A 15,642-nucleotide genomic window follows, 5' to 3' on the forward strand; every position below is an offset into this window, starting at 1 on the left:
CTTAGAACGGGAAGCTGGTCCCGTCATCCCCAGAGGACCCGCTATACCAAACGGATACGGAGCCGCTAACCAGGTTCCTGACTGGGCGGGTATCCCCCTTGTTGTCGACCCGATTTCGGGGCCCCCAACATATTTGGCGCTAGAAGGAGGGCCTGAACTATGAATGGCACCAAAAGCAATATCTAAAAACCATTCTGAGAGTAATAAACCCTCATCAACTCCCCCGACTTCTCCTACACGGTTTAATCCGGAATCTGAAGTCGTTCGAGTATCTACCACTGCTACATATTCGCATATATCAGACCAATCTATTATTGAACCCCCTGAAATTCAAACTTTGATTCGTAAACTCCAGGGATTCTCCATTTTTGACCAGAGGCCTGATAGATCTAAAAGCAGCTCGACTTCGCAGTACAACCCTGCTCATCCCCTTACCAGATTCAAGAGTGAAAAATTTGGCATATCGCCAAGTGAACTCCCTCTCCCTACCAGAAAAAGAGCAAGGAAAACACCCCAAGAGTCTGACAGTAAGACTCTTTCATCCGCTTCGTCCGTATCAACTCCCTCACCGCGAAGTCAACCACCCACTCCTCCATTCCAACTCACTTTCCCATCTCCTACGAACCTTCCTCCTGAAGCATCGAAGATCCTGATTTCTTCATCCTCTCAGTATCAAGGGTCAGTTTCTACACTTCCATTAGCTAGCAACTCCGCGATGGCTCAGTCTCCTTGGAACAATCCGGGGGCGGTTTTGATGCCACCTCCCTTGAGTCCTATACCGGCCCATCCAGAGAAATGGCTACCTAAATTTAACCCAGAAGCAGGAATGTTAGCCGAAGAACATATCAATAACTTCATGCTTTCGGTCAACCTCAACGGAGTTACTAACGAAGACGCTGTCGTCCGGCTCTTCCCCTATACTATGCAGGGGACAGCCGGGTCATGGTACTTCTCGTTACCTTCCGGATCCATCACAAGCTGGGACATTTTCCAAAGTCAGTTCCTCACTAAGTTTGGTGATGATCGATCCACGACAACATTGATTAACGACCTATCTAATCTTAAGGCTGAGGCTAGGGAACCTATCAAAGATTTTAACTTACGGTTCAACAAGATCCTCAACAAAATCCCCGCTGCCTCACAACCCAGCGAGGAAGTTAGATGTGAATGGTACATCACAGCTTTACCTCCAAACTTAGCTATCTTCGTAGATAGGGCGAATAAAACCACGTTAGTGGACAATTTGACAGAAGCGTTAGCAGTGGAAAAACGCGTAGTAGCCCTAGAAAAGAGATCCGCCCTGGAAGAGCGCAAATCAAAGAAGATCTCTTTCAAAGAAGATACCAAGAAGAAGCAATCGAAAGATCCTTTCGACTTGGAAGGATTACAAAAAGTTTTGAAAGCCATGTCCAATGAGATGGTCGATATCAAGAAGCAAGTAGCTGAGACTTCTTCAAAAAAGCCCTTTAGGACTTTTAAAAGAAATCCTCCCATCGAGGTGAAACCACCCAGTATTGTCTCAAACGTTGAATCTGAGGAAGATGAAGAAGAAGAGAATGCCACTGAAGGGCAGACCGACGAGGAAGAAGTCGTAGAACTTCAAGGAATGTGGGACTTCATCCTCCCACAGGAAGAGGATCAAGAAGCACTCCCTGTTAGCACGAGAAGCAGAAACCAGCTTGATCCTCCCCAAACTACCCCAAAACAAAAGGGCGCAAGCCCTGCAACAAAAGACAGGGTCGTAAACAAAAAGACAACTGCTAAAGCGACCCAGATTAGCCCAGTCCAATCTGAACAGACGCCTCCATCAAAAACACTAATAGTGTCGGATGAAATGGACTATAACATCATTGATGATATGAAGAAGACTAGGGCTAATATCACTTTGTACGAATTGAGTAAACTGAAACACCAACAGAAAATCATGATGAAAGAAATGCATGCTGTGCCTACTACATCTTTACCTACAGCTGCAGCTTCCCACAATTTGGGAAGACCTCCAATCAATACGATCAATAAGATTGATCCCAACGACATCGCCTTGATTGGAGGTAGATCGAGATCTCATACTCCTCCTTTTCTCCTCACATACGAAATCTTCAACAAAAACGTGCACAATTGCTTGGTCGATTCTGGTGCTTCAACAAATATCTTACCAAGGTCAATATGTGCCAAATTAAGTGTGCAACCTCAAAAGTCCGCGGTACGAATAGTTCAGCTTGATCGATCACAAGTCGAAGTGATTGGTGAACTAAATCAGGTGACTATAAGACTGTCGTCTAACCCAAAAGTGTGTCAGGTTATCGACATTCTGGTAGCTGATATCCCTGAGTTCTATGGCTTAATTCTCAGCAGGGATTGGTCAGAAAAACTTCACGGATATTTTTCAACGGACTGGTCGCACATGTGGTTACCATACAATGGTAAACCGAACCAGATAAAGGTTGAACGAGAATTGCACCAAAAATACATAGTGACGGAGCTAGAAGGAGAAAATGAAGCCATCACGTACAATAGCAGCATTGTAGGCAATTACGCAACAGATTCTTTCTTAGGCAATTTCAGTGCTCATATTTCACCTTATTTAGAGAATTCAGTTTTATCACAAGTTGAAAATTTCTCTCAAACTGATGACTCGAAATGTTTTAGTTTTTTAGATAATTCTGTAAATACTTCTTTATTTTGGAAATTATATTTTGATGGATCTAAATCCAACGAGGGAGCAGGAGCAGGATGCGTTCTAATCAGCCCTGACGGGAACAAGGTTATGCTCACATGCAGACTCGAGTTCGATTGCACGAACAACACAGCAGAGTATGAAGCCTTGGTTCAAGGCCTATACAAAGCAATCAGACTAAATGTTAAGTATCTTCAAGTCTTTGGAGATTCCGAGATCATCGTAAAACAGGTACGTAACACCATACATTGCCTGTCTAGTCATTTAAAGCACTATCAATCGTTAGTGCAAGATCTCACTTCGCATTTTATAGCATTTAACATCTCGTCAATTCCAAGAATTCAAAACGCAAACGCAGACCTGTTGGCTAACGTAGCCTCTAGACTTATCCCTTCTGAAGAGTTTAGTCCTGATAGGTTTTCCATAGAATTAATTTTTAAGCCTTCCATTCCTGACAATATCACCAACTGGAGAGTGTTTAACGACGACCCAGACATCGTAAGCTTCCTCACCTCTGAAGGATCTTACACGAACCAGATAATCGACGAAGACTGTCACGATCACCAAATACAACAAAGTAGCACTGACAATGCTATACCCAAATCGGTGGTCAAATTAGAGGACTTATATGACTTGAAAAGTCGGTTCAAAAGGTCAGCTAACGCCAAGCTTTACAGTTCAACGCTGAACTACGAGTCAGTGAACTTGGGAACCGATGAGAAACCCCAAAACGTCAATCTAGGCCAAGGCCTAGCTCCTGAAGAAAAGTCAGCATACATCCGCCTTCTACGACAGTACAAAAACGTCTTTGCCTGGAACTACGATGAGCTGAAAACTTATAACACTTCTATCATTCAGCACACTATCCCTATGATTGACAACGAGAAACCAGTCCAGCAGAAGCTCAGGAAAATGCACCCTAACCTAGAAAATCAAATAAAAACCGAGCTTAATAAGTTGTTGAGAGCTAAAATAATTTTCCCTGTTAGGCATTCCAAATGGGTATCAAATATGGTACCCGTTAGGAAGAAAAACGGAGACATTAGAATATGTATTGACTTCCGAAACCTCAACAAAGCCTGTCAGAAGGACAATTTTCCCCTTCCACCTATGGAGCAAATTCTACAGGCAGTAGCAGGCTCAGAATTGATGTCATTCCTGGATGGATTTTCAGGATACAATCAAGTACTGGTGCATCCCGACGATCAGTTAAAGACTACGTTCCGAACCAAGTGGGGCACTTATGCATATCGAAAGATGCCATTTGGTCTGATCAATGCCGGGGCTACCTTCCAGAGAGCCATGGACATTGCGTTTAAAGGATTAGTCAATAATTCAGTAGTGATTTACCTGGATGATATAACAGTGTACTCCAGAAAACGAAACAACCATCTCAGAGATTTGAAGCAGATCTTTCAAAGATGCTTGAGGTATGGGATCTTGCTCAATCCAAAGAAGTCCTTCTTTGCATTAAGCGAAGGGAAATTGCTCGGATTCATAGTGTCGAAATCTGGTATCCACATAGAACCTGACAGAATCAAAGAAATTTCCGAGATATCCATGCCCCATAACAAAAAGACCATGCAATCCTTCCTAGGACAGATCAATTTTGTGAAAAGATTTGTCCCGGATTTTTCACGTATTATTTCACCCTTACAAAATATGATAAAAAAGAACTCAACTTTTAAATGGGGTCTAGACGAGCACGAAGCGTTTAACTTAATCAAACAAGCCATCATCAATGCTCCATCCCTAGCAACCCCGAATTTTTCAGAACCCTTCACCTTATACACGTTTGCCTCAGAAAATTCATATGCTGCGATCTTGACCCAGGCAAACCAAGAAAAGGCAGAAGCCCCAATCGCATTCTTTAGCTCAAACTTACAAGGCGCTGAACTGAAATATTCGGACGTAGAGAAACAGGCGTATGCCGTTTTCAAAGCGGTCAAATATTTCAGACCATTCTTGCTAAAGGCTCATACAAAGGTCATAGTACCATTCCCAGCGGTAAGAAACCTCCTGATTCAGAAAGATGTGGGCGAAAAGAGAGCGAACTGGATCACCGCCTTGCAAGAATACGACCTGGAAATCAAGCCGGCACACATCGTAAGAGGCCAAGGCTTCTGCAAGATGTTAGCTGGAGCATCGCAAATCCCCGAAGAATCGCCTAAAGAGGTGAACGCGTATGAGGTAAGCCTAAACGACACAGCATCGTTATATTCCGACATTATTTATTTTCTTAAGAACGGATATGCTCCTTTACGATTGGATCATGTCAAGAAAAGAGCTCTGAGATTAAAATCTAAACAATACCAGCTCATAAATGATGTCCTGTTTAAAAGAAACTATGATTCTGTGCTTCTTAGATGTCTTGAGAAAACTGAAGCCGAAAAGGTTTTGCAGGAACTTCACGATGGACCAGCAGGTGGACACTATGCTGGGGAAGCCACCGCACACAAAATCTTACGTGCAGGATACTACTGGCCCACGCTGTTCAAAGACTCGTACAATCACGTAAGAAAATGCCAAATCTGCCAGACTGCTGCAGGAAAACAAAGAAAAGCGCCCATGCCGCTACAACCGGTCAGCATCGACCAACCATTCAGTCAATGGGGCTTGGACATAATAGGTGAGATCGTTCCTCACTCTTCTAAGCAGCATAAGTATATCCTTACGGCTACCGATTATTTTACCAAATGGGTAGAAGCAGTTCCTCTCAAGACAGTCCACTCTGAAAATATTATTGAATTTATAGACCAATTTATCATAACTAGGTTTGGATTGCCAATGGCCTTAATATTCGATAACGCTTCATATTTTTCTGGAAATACCATGATTGAGTTCGCACTCAAAAGAGGGTTCAAACTAAAGTATTCCGCCAATTACTATCCTCAAGGTAATGGGTTGGCTGAATCAACGAACAAGAACCTAATCAGGATCATCAAAAAGACAGTCGACCAAAACCAAAAGAATTGGCACAAAGCGCTAGTAAACGCCTTATGGGCAGACAGAATTACCAAGAAAGCCTCTATCGGAACTTCTCCCTTTAATTTGGTTTACGGGAGAGAAGCAGTTCTTCCTACTCACTTACTCATTCCCTCCTTGTCCTTAGTACAATACATTGACGAAGTACCTACTTCTCCCTTACAACTAAGACAAATGGAAATAATCAAGTTAGAAGAACAACGAGAGCAGGCCAAGAAAACCCATGCTCACCACCAAGCGCTGATAAAATCCTCTTTTGATTCGAACATAATGACCAGAAAAAACTTTCAGATGGGTGATTTAGTTTTAAAGTGGGATAAGGCTCACGAAGAAAAGGGCAAACATACGAAATTCCAGAAGCTATGGCTTGGTCCTTTTCAAATCGTAGAAGTCTTAGGCCCATCGACTTTTGTGTTGCAGGACTTGACAGGTAGGAGAGATTCTCTGCCTGTAAACGGACAAATCCTCAAAGTATATTTCCCATAGAAGGTCATCCTTCTGTTTTTGTAGGATAATTTTAATTTTAATTTTTCACATTAGTTTTCCATTTTTTTTTTTTTTTTTTAAAAAGAAAAAAAAAAAGGGTTGGTTGTGAAGGATCGTAAATAGTATTCATGAAGAAACATACCATTTCTCTATCAGATTTTGATTTCACTTGTATAAATAGCAAAACTTTTCGAAAAATCTGACTTTTATTATTGACAGGTAGAGTTAACCTTAGCCTGAATATGATGTTAGTTTCAACTTTACAAAGAAATCTGGGAAGAAAGTAACTTTTGGCAAAAAATTGTTTTATGCCAATACAATGAAAAGTATCATCGATAACAAAATACGTATTCTCTGCAAAACTGCTGTTCTTAAACTCTATTATTGTCATCCAGAGCTTTCTTAAGGAAAAACAATGACTTCCTCCCTGCTAAGGAGAATCGCAGCATCCAGAGAAACGATCCAAGAAACCCTTTATCTCAAAGAATAAGAGGTCTCATCGCGAGCCGGCTTATCATGATCACAGATATTATAACTTTGCTGACTTTGCCACTACTGTCTATCAAAACAGGGCAACGACTTAAGATTGTTGCAATCGAAAGACAAGGGGTCTCATCACGAGCCAGCTTGTTCAGCAAAAGTGTAAATCAAGTGGATGACTGTGTCATAATTTGGCCACCAAACCAAGACATTGTTCTTTAGAGAATAATAAAAAAAAAAAAAAAAAGTGTCAAAAGGATTTTTCTCTGGAATGTTGTAAATAACCTCAAGCAGGAAAAAGGATCATTGCTGGATAATATGGTAACCCTGTCGAGGCTATGGACGCTTGCGGGCAGCAGAGGCTCTACCTACGACAAAGGAGCATACTTTACAAAGTCAGTACGCAGAGAAGACCTTATTTTGTCTTTGAGAAGACTGAGTAATGAATAGGTATGAATGCAAGAAATAACCCAGAGGAAACAAACAATCAGAATGAAATAAGAAGTTGTGACGAAACATCATAGACAGGATAAAAGGTAATACTCTATCTGTCCATAACAAAATTTAGGCATAAGAAAACTTTTCTGTTTTGGAAGTGAAAATGCAATAGAACAAGCAGAGATAACTGGTTCTTCACAGTGAATCGCCATTGTTGTGGTCACCAACAACCCCCCTTCTTTCACTTGACATTAGCAATAACGTCAAAGCAAAGAGGGGACCCTCAATAAAAATCCCAAAAAAATATTTTTCTAAAGTTTCTTGTATTTCTCTCCCTAAGGCTTAAATCGCATCGCAAAGAAAGGCCAAAGCATTGCTCGAGCGCGAAAGGCGAAACTGCGATGGAGCGATGCGAAGTTCATCGCGTCGCATACATCACACGCACCCCTTTAAAAGAAGACCGTCGAGAAACGCCGATCGCCGATATGCGATATCGCAAATCGCAAGCATCGCGCTATGCGGCGTAACCATTAAACGAAATCTGCGATATCTGCGATCTGCGATGTTTGCGATCTGCGATCTGCGATGGCAGCGATCTGAAAAGACTTATCACACAATAAACCCAGGATTAAGTGCGCGCCCTGAAGGAATTTAATGACCACATGCTTGAGTATATAGGAGTGATTGCATTACATCTATCGAAGAGTCAAGTCATGATGAATGTCAGGGTTATGCATTTATTAGAGATTAATACTTTCACGTCAAGTATTTTCATTTCCCTTCTTCTTTGCGTAGACTGCAAGACACGCAACTGATATAAGTTTATATGCAGGAAACATTTGAAGGAAAGAGGAAAGCGCCAATCAGATAGCAAAGAGAGAATGTCGCCGCAAATGGATGCCGCATGCAGCAGAACCGCGGATTCCAGACTATCAGCCAACCGGCACTGATGAAATTAGACCATCGAGGACTTAGAGTCAAAGGCGCACAAAAGCAGCAAGTTCAGGAAATATCCTGAAGCTCAGACTTGATAAAGCAAAGAAAGAAGCGCATGAGAAGGAAGACGCTTCAGGAAAACCTGGAACAAAGAACGGAAACAATTCTAAAAACAGGGAGATGTCCATACAGCACGACTCCTAACCCACTCAATCATTCGCACGACCGGAAACCGAAAACAGCAACAGCAAAATCAGTTCGAGAAGAACCTGGGTTATGCTAAATATACACGCGGCGAATACACCCAGCTAGAGAAAGGTTTTCGAAAATATCTTCTGGTCTGCCGGAAGGAAGTGCCAGCTCCTGTTATTTCCACTTTTATCTCCCGAGCGAAAGAAGAAAGCGGCCAGCCGACTCTTCCCATGAAAACGTTGCACTGATGACAGCACTAAAGAGATATACAGAAACGGTCAGAGATTAGATTTTAAGTTTAGAAATAAAGTTGCTTTTAGTAAAAGGGCGGTCATTTGAAGCCGATTCCCTAATTTCATGTAATTAAGATTGATTAGTTAGTAGTATTTAACCCTTCTCGTTGCATTGGAGAAGGGTCCGTAATTTTGTCAAAAAACTTGTCCTCAGAACATGCACTTCTGCACCCTCGGAGGGGGTTTTTGATGAATGGACGGATCGAGATTTATTTATGTTTGCATTTTAATACCTGCTACTGATGTTGCACTTCTGTACTCTTAGTAGGCATTAGAAGCAAGTAGAGATAGATCATTATTGCTTAGAGTCTGTAGGTTTAAATCTGTCATAAATGGTACTTTTATCTCTTGACTAGTTTTTACTTGCATCCTTTGAGTAGTATACAGTTGATGTTATTTATATGTTAACGTATGAATGAGTGGACTACCATTTGGCACTTTTGTACGGTGGAGTCGTTGATTTATGCTTAATACATAACTAACTGATTATGCAATATGCTGTTCACAATCATCTTGCTTAACTTTTTATGCAAGAAGGTTCATCTTTATTGATTTATATTTTCATAATAGCTGAATAATCTTCATTACCAGTTATTCTGAGAAATCTTTCTAGATTGCATAATGGAAAAATTCTGCCCCGGTTAGTGTAGATTAGAAGTATTGTCTTTATTAGATTAAAGTAATATAGAATCATTTCAGAATTCAGAACTAGATTAGTTAAAGAATAGCTAGAGATTTCCTATTTTCATTCCCCACGCACATACATCATTATTTCTACACATACACCCCTTAGAACGGGAAGCTGGTCCCGTCATCCCCAGAGGACCCCCTATACCAAACGGATACGGAGCCGCCAACCAGGTTCCTGACTGGGCGGGTATCCCCCTTGTTGTCGACCCGATTTCGGGGCCCCCAACATGGTGCTATATTAATCTTTTCTTTCAAGGTGTCGAAGGCTTTCTGTTGTTTGCCTCCCCACTAAAACACCTTGTTCAATCTTGTTAAAGCATGTAAGGGAGCTGCAATCAAGGAAAAGTTTGCAGGGAAAATTTTAAGAACCACCCTAAATTTACATGTATAATAAATGGGTGAATCCCCATGATACATAGGAAAAATGGGAGGCGATTTTATCAATAATATAATATGTATATATAATTTTTTTGGCGAATCTCTCACCTGATTATATTATCTTGTAAAGTCATGGCGAATCTACCACTAAATTATAAAATCTTGTAAGATCTTGGCAAATATTTCACTGAATAATAAAAAGTGAAGTCTTGGCGAATGTTTTGTTAAGGTATGAAACCATACATGATAATAGGAAAACACATTCATTAAATTGTAATATACTAACATACATGTTTGGAAAAAAGAAACATAATTTTCTCCTCCTACAAACAATGTTGCAAGTTTCAGTGGCCATGTTTGTCAAGGTTCTCATTGTACACTCTTTCATATCCTTCTATTAGTTTTGATAATATTCCACAACAAAGTTCTTGTAGGTGTTGATCTTGACCACCAGTTTTGTCAAGGTAGGAGAGATTAATCTTTTCTCTACCACTTTTGTCAAGCTATCAAATTTCTTTTTTATTCGATAGAGTCCAACTACGAGATAAAAAAAAACATATTTTGTACCACTTTTGTCAAGCTATCAAATTTCTTTCTTATTCCATAGACTCCAACTGCGAGATAAAAAAAACACATTTTGTTTACCCCAACATGCGAACAAGCAGCAAGCCCCAACTATATAATATAAGAAAGTAGTAGGTATCCCAAAGGCCTGAAGGGATCTAATGGAAAGAAGTGACCGTTGTCAGAAGCCTTCCAATCAATATATTAATATATACATATAGATTTATTATTATTTTAATTGGAAATATTCAATTAAATAATAAGATTTAATTACGTCTCTCCCAATCTAAATTGCTTATTAGTATAATTCATTACCTTCATACGTCTTGCATTTTTTAACAACGTCGTAACATGTGGATTAATTTCCTTTTTGGTGCACAATCTCCGCTTTTTAGGACAATATGGTGCACTGGCCCAACCCCATATGGTGCAGTGGCCCAACCCCTACAAATCATTACGACAAATTAAGAAAAATAGAGAAGATGAAAGGTTGTACAAACCAACCTATTTTTCAAGCACTGGCCCAACCCCTACAGATCATTACGACAAATTAAGAATAACAGAGAAGATGAAAGGTTGTACAAACCAGCATATTTTTCAAACAACTAATCCAACATCAGTACCTTAACTTTTTCATGAAAATATAATATTAGAATGTTTGAAAAATGGTGGGAAATCTGGACACTAACTATCTCTCTTCTGCGAGGGTGATGCAGAAAGAGTGATAAGATTTCACTGTTTTGAATTTTTTTTTTGTTAAATAAAAAAAACCAATATTAATGGAGATACTGGTATTTTTTACTAAATTTGGTGAAGTGACTAAATGTAGCTTTAACCATTCACCTTAAGATGTTTTTTATAATATAATTTTCTAAGTCTATTTAATATCTTCATTATCATAAAAACCAACCTATATCCATCTTAACTCCACTTCTACCACTCTTGGAGGGATGAAATCTATTTATCCCTCTCAACACAGATGGATCTAAGCTGATAGAATTTCCCCTTTAAATAGTCTATGCTCACATGAATACCATGATATTATCATGGGTCAATACCATGGGTTATCATAAACCTGGATCTTAAAAACTACTATTAGTAATTTATAAAAATTAATAAAATTAATAATTGATTTTTATTTTATTTTGTTATTTTAACCAAATTAAAATTTTTAAGTGAGATTAAATTACGAGATCCATTTTTACCCTTGATCTACCAAGCCCGAGGATCAAATATTTTTTCACTCTATGCTAGTTTGCATATCACGATATTTGATCCCTCCCAGGGCTTAGTAGATCCAGAGTAAAGATGGATCTATGCTGGTTTAATTCCCCCCTTTAAATAGCCTACATTCCACGTGAATACCATGGGTCAATACCATGTGCCATATTTTTTTATTAATACTAATAATAGGGTTTTTTTTTTTTTTTTTTTTTCGAGGAAAAAAACGAACCTTTTTATAAGAAATAAAAAAGTTACAAGCACATGAATTAACATTCCAGCTGGGTCTGTGATCTTTAGACCACCATCAGTCCTCAAAGCGAAAGACATGCTCCCCTTTGAGTCACCATCCAAGCAAAAACCAAAAAACACATAAGCATTTCTCCGCCTACTTCCAGCACTGTACCGTTGCCTACTATGGGCAACTCTGTCAAGTGATTTTTCCAAGACAAAAAATAACGTGGGCCTCCTATTACCGCAGGAAAACAACCCACGGAGCTGTTTTTCATAAAAGAGTTTTTAAAGCAAATCCGATGAAACAAAGATAATAAAAAACCAGCACAGATTTTTGATCTGAAGCAGGAAAGAAGTGTTGTAGAAAGACTGTCAATACATCCTGTAGCAGCAAAAATTAAGTGTAAGGAGGTAGATCCGACACACGGATCTGATCGTTCATCTGTTCAGCTATCCTCCACGAGTCCACAACGAGCTGCAAACCCTCTTTAGAAAGCCTATCTGCATCTTCGTTCCTGTCCCTGTAGATATGTTCAATGGAAAAAGTATTAAAATGAAGTTTTAAATTTTGAATCTCTTCCAGAAGTGGTCTCAACATATAATTTTGACACCTGTATTTTCCAATGACCCAGTTAATTACATTCAGGGAGTCACCAAAGATCTGAATAGTGAAAATGTTTCTGTTTATGAGCCAGCAGAGAAGGAGTTTTAGAGCCAGGAGTTCAGCAAAATTGTTGGTGCCTGGGCCCAACCCCACAGCAGCTTTGAGAGAGTGAGAGGGATTGATATGAATAACAATACCAACACCCGCGGTATTGTTTTGAGCTGCCCCGTCAAAGTAGGCCCACGGAATACCTTCCTTGATCCATTCTTCCTTTTTTTGGACTGAGATTTTTGGATCCTCGGGCTCCGGGATGCTAGTAAGGATGGCTGAACTTTGAATTGCAATCACCTCCGCTGGAGTAAGCTGCTCTCTGAAAATGCTTCTGTTTCTAGCAATCCAGATACCCCAACAGAGGATGGGGGGGAGATTCCTAAGGTTCCTTTCTGGGTAATGATTCCACCAATATTCCCAAGCAGAGAGAAAAGAATCCCCTTCCCAGCGAACATTTTTCCCCAAGAGCTTTTGCACTTCTTCCCAAACTTTCCTTGCAAACGGACAAGAGATGAACAAATGGCAGATGGATTCTGAGTCTAAGAAACATAGGGGGCACCTACCTGGACCCTGTTTAAATCTGGATTGAAGAATGTCCCAGGTAGGGATTTTCTTTCTTAAGACACACCAGAAAAATAATCTCGCTTTCTTGGGACACTTCAATTTCAGAAGGGGCTTTGCCCACCATTCTGGGATTACCCACCCTTTCTTCTTCATCAAGAAAGCATACCCCGCCTTTGGGGAGTAGACTCCATTTTCTGCATGAGCCCACACCAATTGATCTGGCCTGTCTTGAATTCTGACATTTGATCTCTTTAGCTCCTGAAGGAAAACCCCCCACTCATTCCTCCACCTGGGATCAATTCCTAACTCATCTTCGGATTTCCATGCTTGACCCCAAATGGTTGACTGACCCATATTTGCAATCTGATTTAAACCAAAAATCCCCTTCGAATCCAGGTGACCAATCAGTTCAGGAGGAAGGGCGAAAGATTCATTGCATCCAACCCAAGGGTCTCTTCCAATTCTTACGTTTTCACCATTTCCTACCTGCCAAGCCAGACCCTGTTCAATTACTTTGAAAGCATCTACTGTGGCTTTCCATATCACAGAGAAGTTCCTTCCTTTCTTGTTTGTGCTCCTTATCCAATCTTCTAGGGGCATGGGATCTATATATTTCCTTTTTACTACTTTGGTCCAAAGATTCTCAGCAGAGATTAGACGCCATCCAGACTTTGCTGCTAAGGAGGAGCTGAAGTCAATGAGATTTTTAATGCCCCAACCGCCCCAGTCTTTTGGCCTTGCAATTTTATCCCATGACACCCAAGGAAGCACTGAGTCCTCCTTTGTCCCTGACCAAAGAAATCTGCTGCAAAGTTGTTTGATCTTGTGAAGTATACCTTTTGGGATCCATGTTAGAGCTGCCCAGAACACAGGCATGGCCTGGAGGACAGAATTCACCAGAGTCAACCTGCCTGCTCGGGACAGCCACTTGAAACTCCAATGGGATATTCTTTGTTCAATCTTAGCCACCAGCCAGCTCCAGTCCTGCTTTCTGTACAAATGAGGTTTTAACCAAAAACCAAGATATTTGAAAGGATTCTCCAGTTTACAGGCCTCAAATGGAAGGTAAGATAAAACCAGAAGTTCCTCCTGTCTATTGAAACCCTCCAGAATAAGCTGGGATTTTCTAGAGTTTATTTGAAGGCCTGTCGCTTTCAAGAACAAGTCAAGAATGCTTTTAAGCTCTTTAATTTCATTTAAGCTTCCATTTGTAAATAATAAAATATCATCTACAAATAGGAGATGGGTAATAAACAAATTTACAGCTACTTCCAAACCTTTTACCAAACCTGATCTTTTGGCAGATGATATCAATCTGCTGAGGCCTTCAGCAGCAAGAAGAAAAAGCAGAGGAGAAAGGGGACACCCTTGCCTCAATCCCCTTTGACTTCTGAAAAACTGGGATGCTGCCCCGTTTATTAATACTGCAAAACTTGCATTTGATATACATCCCATGATCCAGCTTATGAAATCCACCTTGAATCCCAGGTGTGTTAGTAGCATCCTTAAGTAATTCCAGCTGATTCTGTCATAAGCTTTGGACAGGTCAATTTTTAGCACAGCCCCTTTTGCTTTTGAGACCCTGATGCTATGAATGGTCTCTTGAGCCACCCCTATAGCTTCATGTATTTGGCGACCATCCAAAAAACCAAATTGTTCCGGAGAAATGCAGCTTGATAGGATCGGTTTCAGGCGAACTGCAATGGTTTTTGCAATGATTTTGTAAATGCAGTTGCACAGTGAGATCGGCCTGAAATCCTCAAAAGATTCCGGATCCTCCTTTTTAGGAATAAGGGCAATGAAAGTAGCATTGAAAGGGGCATAAATCTCACCTTTTCTCCTTGATTCCTCCACCACTTCCGTTAGTTCTTCCCCAATCAGATCGAAGAAATGAGTGAAGAGTTCAACAGTCCATCCATCCGGCCCCGGACTTTTGTCTTTTGCCATTGATTTTACAATACTTTCAACTTCCTCTTTTGTCACCTCTCTAAAAAGATCTTCTGCCTCTTCCCCCTCCACAAACCGAGGGAAGGCTTGAGCTGTTCTGATAATTTCGGCTAGAGAAACCCCTCCTGGATCTGAAAACAAGGATTTAAAGTGATTCTTCCCCAGGGTTGACAAGGCCTCAAAAGATGAGACCTCTCTGCCCTCATGGTCCTTTAGCTTCCAGATTGTATTTGCATTTCTCCGACCCTTTGCATAGTTGTGGAAAAATTTTGTATTCTCATCCCCTGCTTTTAACCAAATTGCCCTACTCTTTAGTCTCCATTCTTCCTCTTTGTCTAGTAAAATCTTAGCTCGCGCTTTCTCAAGAGCCACGATCCTATCTTTTGACTCCTGAGAAGCATAAGCGTCCGCCTCAGGTTCTTCTAGAGTTCGGAGCTCTTCATCAATTTTAGTCAAGGCCTCATTTTGAGATTTCCTTCTTTCAGAAGCCCACTCTACAGTTGCTTTCTTAAGTCTTTTAAGATTTTCCATAAAGAGAGCCCCTTTGGATCTAGAAGAGTCCCTACCCGTGTGTCTCCAAGTATTCCTGAACAGCATATTAAAAGACTCTTCTTGCAGCCATGAAGCATTGAATTTAAAAGGAGCTGCAGGCTTTGGGGGAGGCTTGGAGAGTTCTAAGAGGATGGGGAAGTGATCAGAATTTCCCCCTTCACCCACCCATTGCCTGAACATCGGGACATTGGACGCCATCAAGTCATTTATAAGGAAACGATCAAGCCGTTTTGCTATCCTCTCTTCCCCAGTTCTCCTATTTCGCCAGGTGGGCTTTGCCTTAATAAAGTTTACATCTATCAGCTTGTGAGATAGGAGAAGTTGGGCAAAATAATCTGATAGAGGATCAG

Source organism: Pinus tabuliformis, chromosome J (genome assembly GCF_031772625.1).
Source record: "Pinus tabuliformis cultivar Carrire ecotype Pingquan chromosome J, CPIR1, whole genome shotgun sequence".
Taxonomy (NCBI): domain Eukaryota; kingdom Viridiplantae; phylum Streptophyta; class Pinopsida; order Pinales; family Pinaceae; genus Pinus; species Pinus tabuliformis.